Below are 8637 nucleotides of genomic sequence, written 5' to 3'. Positions count from 1 at the left end.
ATGCAGAAAGTAATTTAAGATTATAAAATGAGCACCTAGCATAGCCTGGTTTAAGAGGGCTAACTACTACTGCCAACTAACTCTCCTTTCTCGTCTTCTTACACAAGAGGTTTCCGAGTCTTGGTATTTGCATCCGGGAGAATTAATTATCTTCACAACCCTTGACATTTTCCCCCCAAAACTACTTTGGAAGGAATTTCAAAGCGATCACACATTCAAGCAACTACTAATACCTCATTTAAGTTAAATTGCTTGACTCTGACGCCTGGGCAGTGGTAATTGCTCCTAAATTGAATAACAATCGGTTATCACTTTAACAATAGAAATAGTAATCTTTAAAACTCTACCAGGCTTTCTACCGCATCATAATCGTTCTATATGGACCCAGCATTTTGAGGGAAAAGGAAGACATTCTCAACAGAAGTTTTACTCTTCTGTAGGCTTCGGAGGAACAATAGCGTTGTCATTGACCTTCCTTAAATGAAACCGTTGGAGGTCACTGAGAGTGCGTAACCTCCGGTTGACCCTCCAGCTGGACCCGGGCAGTGGGAGGCTCCTCCCCTCGCCCTTATCCTTGGGGCGTACATTTCAAGAGCCGTCATTTCCAGGATGCAGACTTGAGAAGGTAAGGTGTTGCTGAGACGGTCTGAATGTGGTACTTGGTGACAGAACCCAGGTGAGGCCTCTGTGTAAACTTTTACGGTTCTAAGAGGCGGTGCAGGGACCTGATGGTCTTGGGGCTCCCGAGACCCATCTCGTACCTAAGTTCTCGTGCTTTTCAAGACTACTACCTCCCGATCTGGCGTGGCCTGCCTGCGGTCCCCCCTTGTCCTCTACCTATGGGCCCGATTTCGAATTTCACCCAGAAAACTCCCGAGGTCGAGAAAGAACAAGAACCTTCTATCATTTCCAGGCTGAAAGACTCAAACGAGAAGTCGAGGTCTTGGGTTGAGTTGGAAACGGGAGTTAGCTGGCAGTACCTGCTTTTACGCCCGTACTTGGCTGCCTTATTTTTACTTTCTTCTACCTTCCAACCCCATGGGACAATAAGCCAGGTCTCATTCCCTTGGACAAAATGTGCTTAATGAACAAAATGAAAGTGAAAAAGAAAGTATAAATCACATCTTTGTGTCATTTGGGCAGATTTGTGTTCGCCCAGTTTTTCATAGATTATAGATGTTACTATGAAGTCTCACAACTTGGTAGCAGTGTTTGCTCTGATAATTTTTTGAAACGCAGATATTTGTGGGGAAAAGGAGATCCATCTGAAGGTACAAGGTAGTCCTGTGTGCATTAGGACTGGGTCAGGATTCCTTGTAAATGAAAGCGGAAGCCTCAGACTAAAGGTTGCCAATTGTAAGGTGGTACATGTGATAAACGGTTGCGTATTTAGGTATTTCTTTTGCTTGACTTCTGGCATACTTTCTGAGTGACAACTGCGGTGGGAAGCTGGCAACTTTTGTGAATAACTATGATGCTCTTGAATCCATTGCATGAGCTCCTAATGGGTGAATGATGCTTGAGGCCTTCCTGATCTGTGGAAATTGTCAATCCAATTATTTCAGCCAACTCACCTGTCAAGTCAGATCACTGCCCAATCACTTACTGAATTATCAGTAGTAAAGACAGCCTGAAATGCCAAATGGATAGTGTCTGGGACAGTGTTGAAGGCACAACTGTAATTTTCATGAAACTGGCAACTGGGTTAGCCACAGGACATGGGTTGTTTAACCACATTGCATGTTTTTATTTTTGGTATCAAATCAAGTGTCTAAATTAGAAATCGTGCCTCCCCCCACCTCATTCTCCCCAACCCTCCTAGTTACTCATTTTTAAAAGGAAAAAAACCCCTACCTATGTATATACAGGCTTAAAATCCTTCTTCCAGAGTTCACAGGGATAAAGAGATTTACCTGAGATTATATTTCTCAGCTCAGCACTTTTCAATAAATTCCGCCTCTTCTCAGGTGCGTGCCTTAGAGAGGCTGGTTTTGTTTGAGGTGTTAATGATTATCGCTGCTGAGGAAAGGAGCTTTGGAGTAGCTGTCTTGTGGGTGAGACTGTTACTGCCCAGAGAAATATTGATTGGGAGTCTCATCTGAACTCTTACATGCTCAGAGCAAGACAATCAGGGAACTGGACACAGTGTTACTTCTCCCACTTATCCCAGCCATTTCTCCAGGGCAGCTGGCATTCCCACTGGGGGCACAGTTCAGTTCCAATCAGGTGGCCCTGAGCCCAGATGTATGGCCAGGTGCAAACAAAACCACTTTAAAACCACAGATGTCTAGGGGCGCCCGGGTGGCTCAGTAGGTTGATGGTCTGAGTCTTGGTTTTGGTTCAGGTCATGATCTCATGGTTTCGTGGGTTCGAGCCCCACATCAGGCTCTGTGCCGACAGCATGGAGCCTGCTTGGTATTATCTATCTTCCTTTTTCTCTACCTCTTGTCCACTCACGCTGGCTCTGTCTCTTTTGAAATCAATAAGTAAACTTTCAAAAAGAAATAAAATCACAGAAGTCCTGGAAAGGCAGGTCCCCTTAGGTAGATCTGAGGTGCTTCAAGGATAAAAAGTTTTTATACTGTGTTTTAGAGAGGGATTGAGCCATTGTTTTAGAGCTATTGTTTCCAAAGGCCCTTACATTTCTCCTCTGTCCCTATTTGTGACACTTTATAGGTTTCCTGACCCAAACTGTGGATCATCTGAATTTTAGAGCACATATCCCACCCCTTTTGGACTGATTGACTTGGACTGTCTGCTCTCAATTGATCCCTTACTGCAACCTTAGAACATACCCTCAGAATCAACCGTGTCCCCCACCGTCAGACTTGCAGGCTGGGAATCTCCGCTCTCCCACTGTTCTGTGCGTTTGATTTCCTTTCTTCTCCCTCTGTACGGGGACAGATCCCTGGGTGGTCTGCACGTTAAAAATCAAAATTTCAGTCGCCAGAAGTGTGTGCTTAAGACTCTTGGGAGAGCTTGACACACCACGGTTTTCCCCCACCCTGGGGTAGTGATGCAGCCTGGGTCCCCATGACAGCTCTGGTGGTTACTGAGCGTGACTCAACTTCCTCTTTCAGATAGAAAGGAAGCGGAGTGAGAAGCAATGCCAGCAGTTCAGCATTCCAGGCCGCGGGGTCCTCCAGGCAGGAACTCAACTTCCCACCGCCTCCCCGTCCTGGGAGGGGACTAGATTGGTTGGCAGCTGGCCTAGGGTCCCAGCTGCTACATGGGGCAGGAAATCAAAGATGCACGTTTAAAATGCAAGCGCTTGTTTCCAATCTGTCTAATACCGCAGCCAGCTTAACGGCCAGAGCTTGAGGCATGAGAAGCTCGCTGATGAAGTTTGCTACTATTAAGGCGATTTTAATTGATGGCACTTGGCAGTGAGATCCTGTTTTTCTCTTTCCCCCTACTCTCCACACCGCTTTTGATTTTAAGAACACAAAGCAACATTTTCCCTTATTTTACTTATTTACCTTCCCCTGGGCCAAGCGCCTAGCACATTCTGAACGAAAGGGAGAGCCTCTAGGGGTCAGTGCAGCGTCAAAAATGGCTAAAGCTCGGCTGGAGGAGGAACTGAGAGAGGTTTCAATCCCAGCTCGGTCCCTTTCGTCCGTTTCTCATTCCAATGAGGGAACAGTCCTGTTACTTCCTGCCGAGCCGGGCTCCAGAAGAATCCCCTTGATGGCCATTTTCCTTTAACCTAAGTTTAAACATCTGCAATCAAAGGCAGATCTAATCTGAAATTTAGGACTGTCTTCACAGTGGTGGCATTTCAACCTGTTCCGCTGGAACCTAGAGGGGGAAGCCCTCCCGCTGTCCTTTCAAAGCGTCATCCCAGGTGGGCAGAGGCCAGCTGCTCTTTCACCTCACTTTCCCTCCCTTTTATATATTTACTTTCTTTTTTATTATTTAAAATTTTTTTAATGTTTTTATTTTTGAGGGGGGGAGGGGCAGAGAGAGCAGAAGACACAGAATCCGAAGCAGGCTCCAGGCTCTGAGCTGTCAGCACAGAGCCCGACGCGGGGCTCGAACTCACAGACCACGAGATCATGACCTGAGCCAAAGTCCGACGCCCAACTGACTGAGCCCCCCAGGCACCCCTGTTTATTTACTTTGTTAATGAAAGAGCACGCATGCTTGTGTCCTTCTGGATACATATGTCCTTTTGGCCTTTGTCTTTCCCATCTGAAAAGTCCCAATTTCTTTCATCATGTCATCCAAGGATAGTTAAGCTCTAGGGCACGGTGTGTGTGGGTGTGTGTGTGTGTGGTGGGGAGGAGAGGGTGAGAAAAGGCACAACACTCCCTGAAATGGCGCGTGGGGGTGGAGAATGTTGGTTGAAAAGCCTGGGCAGACATTGCAGGAGTGTAAAGAAAGACTGGGGATTTCTTGAGGTTCAGTTTCTTCTCACTGAGGCAATTTCAACTCCTCCCGTTTATTCCTCCACCTTCTACATCACGGAGACCGTCCAAATTCCACCTCCCTTGTCCAGCCCTTGATTCTATCTGTTCTCCTGAGGTACTTGCCCCTGTTGAACATTGCCTTCTGATGTGCTTTCTTGCTGTTCTTTTGCACTGATGTGTCTCACAACTTCCTAAATCTGCGATGGTTTAGATGCTATATCTAGACCTTCTCTTCCTGCGCTAACAACCTCGTGAGTCCATCCTGACACCCCAAATGTGGCCCTAGAATCTTCCTCGGTGGCTCCAAGCAGGCACTGCCAACAGATCAACGTTGACACGATGGATGTCCTCCTGTCCGGCTTGCCTTAATTATGCCTCTCCTACAATGAGAAGAATTTCGTTTTGATATCCTTCCTCTTTCCCACAGTTCTGGTGAGTGCTATATGCCGAAAACACCCCAATCTTTAGCTCCAGAACAAATCTTTCCCTGATTTCTAACACTGATAGGTCTATAACCTGTTAGAGTCCGCCATCTGGAACTCCTACCCACACTTCTCATGTAGCATGTTCCAAACCAAGCTCATCATTATACCTCCCCAGATCTGGGTCTCCTATGTTCTCTAACTTTGTAAGTGGCGTCACTATAGCCCAAGCTAGAAGCTTTTCTTTCTTTCTGGCAATCTCCTCCTGCCCCCTACCTTTTGCATCACCATTTCTTTCCCCTCAACATCCAGTCAGTAATAGAGAGCGGGTATGAAGTGTACCACATGAGTAGAATGAATACTTATTTGGTGGAGAAGACTTTGACTTCTTCATAATCTCCATTAAACTACTGCTCATATCCAGTCATCCTCTGGATGTATAAATGATATGTTTACTCTGCACTAAGTATAAATGATATATATACTCTGCAAACGTAGCTTTGGGATCCAAACTGTCCTTACAGGAAAGCGGTCCATAACCTCGTGCATGTGAATTTTGGAGCTCTCTGCAAGGACACGCTTTCCAAAGCATAAATCTAGCCACACCATTCTGCAGCTTCCTAAACCTTTGCTGGTTTCTCTTTGTCCATGAGATAAAGCCCCAAACTCCCAACATGTTATCTGATGCTCTGGCTGGCTCCAGTCTGTGTTTCCAGCCATATTTACTGTCCTTTCCCCCTCCACATCCAGCTCCCTTGCCTGTCATGCTTACCGCACACTTAATTAGTTCCTGTTTCTAGGGCATGTCTCTTGCAATTATCTTCTGGGTGTACCTTTTCTTCCTATTTAGTCACTCACTCAGCTCAAATGTCACTTCTGTGAAACCTTCCCCAACTCACGCAGGTAGACCAATCAGAAACAGGCACTCTGTGCTGTGTGTTCTTCTAGCACATGATCCATTTCTTAATAGCATGAGTTATGCAGTGTCCCATTTGGGTGCCTTTCTTTGTCACCAAATTCTAAGTTCTTACAGGGAAGGGCTGTCTGCTTGCGTTTTGAGTCCATAGCACCTTACATAGTATTTGGGACATAGCAAATGCTCATTAATTCTTTTGTGAATGAAGGAGGTGGTGGATGTTCTAAAAGAAGAAATGAGTATCATTGATGACAAACTGTTACAATTTTATGTCAGAACAGCCCCTAGTCATGGGACACCTGGGTGGCTCAGTTGGTTAAGCGTCCAACTTTGGCTCAGGTCATGATCTCGCAGTTCGTGAGTTCAAGCCCTGCTTTGGGCTCTGTGCTGACAGCTCGGAGCCTGGAGCCTGCTTCCAATTCTGTGTCTCCCTGTCTCTCTGCCCGTACCCTGCTCGCTCGCTTGCTCTCTCTCTCTCAAAAATGAATAAATGTTAAAAAAAAAAAAAAAAAAAAAAGAACAGTCCCTCATCACAGCACTTATGTGCCGTTCTGGGCTCTACAAGGCACAAGGGAACCTTGCTCCTGGCCCCTCTGCCTGGAATGAAGAGCAGGATAAAAGATGGGTGTTCCTGGAAGGAGTTTGGATGAGTACTCTGGCCAGACCCTGTGTGTGTGTAGGGGAGGGTGGTGGGGAGTAGGATAGGTAATTCCCCCATAGAATTATCTGTTGGGTAGCCTGTTTATAAGCAAGGTAAGCATATGTAGCCCATTGTCAAAGATAATTAAGAGCAGTTGATCTTGAAATGCTATTTGAGCTGCTCCTGTGGGCAAATGTGCGATGTGCGCAGATGGGTACAGAAGAATGTGATAAAGTTCTCATCACTGAGACGTTTACTATCTGCTAAGGACATTTTTGCAAAGGTGGGTTTGAGAAGTAGGGTGATCTCATTTTATCATCCAGACTGGGATGTTTTTGACTGGGAAAAGGGATGCTAGTAGGTATTTCATCAGGAACATAAGTGTGAACCAGGACAGTTGCACGGAAACCCGGACCGACAGTCACACTAATGAAGACTGTCAGATGTGTCACGGGGGCCACAGATGTCCTAGTTTCAGGAGAGAAAGTCATCACTCTGAAGTTGGGGGTTCACAGAGAAAGTCCCTGAAGAGGGGCGCCTTGATGCAGGCCTCAGAAGATGAGGAGGATGTGGGGGGTGAGAGGAGGTGGGAGGAAATGTTCAGTGAGGAAAAAGGAGTGAGCGCGAATGTGGCCGTGGCACTTCTAACAATCTGTGTGGAGGACCGAACAGCCATGTCAGTGTGATGATGGGGCAAAACCCAAATGAAACTGGAGACCATTTGCATTTGGAAGGCGAGGAATGGGGACAGGAAGAAAGCAGGAAAATTTGAGGCGTTGACACTGGGTGACTGGGAGGATGGCGGTCCTAAAAAAGTAGATGGAAGTGGTTTGGGGAAATATAATTAAGGTGGGAAAATTTGAAATATTTTTGCTCTTTAAAAAAAAATGAAGTTGATTTATTTATTGAGAGAGAGAGAGAGAGCAAGCGAGTGAGGTAGCAGGGGGAGGGGCAGAGAGAGAATCTCTGCTGTCAGCATGGAGCCGGATGAGCTGAGCCGAAATCAAGAGTGGGACACTTAACCAACTGAGCCACCCAGGCGTCCCATTGCTTTTCGATTTTGATGTCACAAGTGGAATTTATGCTTATTTTAGAAAACGTGGATAATGCAGGAATTATGGGTGAGAATTTCGGCATCCTGGGATTTTGATGTGTCCCGTTCCTGGGATATTCCCGATGTCGTGTTCACTCTGAAGGAAGAAGTGGAAACGGCGGGAGACGTGAAGGCCAAGTCTGATTTCTGCGTGAGTTTTTCAAAAGTTTTGCCCTCTCTGCTTTAGAAAAACCTTTCACTCATAAAAATAGTTTGTTTAGAACTTGTCTCTTACTCGGTGCCAGGCCCTGTGGAGGAAATGGCACCCAAAAGAGGCATGGAAAGATTTGCGGGTGAAAATTTACGGAACAAGTGTCACAGGAATGGTGATGAAGAGTTTGGAGAAGGGAGAGATCAGATACCTGAAGGAAGAGCCCTATTGAAATATACTCATGACATGTGAGTTCCAGCAGCGGGAGGAGTGAAATGCACTGAGATGCTGGCAGGTTCCTTGTATATTTGACATTTAGATCACTGAAGATCTAGGGTTTAATCTCCGTCGAGTCTGGGCTCTTCCATTCTTAATCACAATAGTTTCTCCAGTATTCTTCTGTTTCCTTGACTCTTGATCTGTCTTCATTTGTCAGGACTGTTGCTGTTTTAACAACACCAATATTTACATGGCATAATTCTATGACATTGTCTAAAGGTTCCTGATGGTGTACGAGACTGATGTGACATGCCTTATGGGATCACATCCACTTGAGCTTAAAAAGATACTCTTTCTTCTGGCTCTTTCCTGGTCTCCAATTTCAGGATCTTCAACAGCCATTTTTTTCTAGGGTCTTCCAAGACCATCTCAAGTTGCTCATAAAAAGAACACTTTCAGACCCTGCAAGGAAAGCATTCTCACGTCCCTTTTCTTTGACAGTATGTCCTGACATTTTCTGCCGAGGCTCTTGGGGACACTGTTAGTTCCGTCTGCCAATGCCCCCAGAGTTGGGCTGACCCCAAAACAGGCCTTGTGCTAAAGCTCTGCTACTGCTGAAGCCATTTGATGCCCGGCTCCCTTCATGTGACAGTGCCCTGCTGTGTTGACATACAAAGTGAGGTGACATCCTTTCCCCAGCCTTGTGTCACACCCTTTTGGTACCGAGGCAGTGCTACCTTCTGCTTCTTAAAATAAAAATGAAAATGGATCTTTCGGTTTTATAAGT

The 8637-nt window shown here is 45.9% G+C and overlaps 1 long non-coding RNA gene across 1 annotated transcript in view; it reads left to right on the top strand.

Annotated features, from left to right (window-relative positions):
• The first annotated feature begins 606 nt into the window (after positions 1 to 606).
• Positions 607 to 8637, top strand: part of LOC128312341 (uncharacterized) — a 150677-nt gene continuing 142646 nt past the window's right edge. The window contains exon 1 of the long non-coding RNA XR_008291466.1: positions 607 to 676. This is a non-coding gene — a long non-coding RNA (uncharacterized LOC128312341). The remainder of the gene's footprint in view (positions 677 to 8637) is intronic.

Source organism: Acinonyx jubatus, chromosome D3, assembly GCF_027475565.1.
Source record: "Acinonyx jubatus isolate Ajub_Pintada_27869175 chromosome D3, VMU_Ajub_asm_v1.0, whole genome shotgun sequence".
In the NCBI taxonomy this organism is placed as follows: Eukaryota; Metazoa; Chordata; class Mammalia; order Carnivora; family Felidae; genus Acinonyx; species Acinonyx jubatus.
This window is presented reverse-complemented; position numbering and strand designations above follow the sequence as displayed.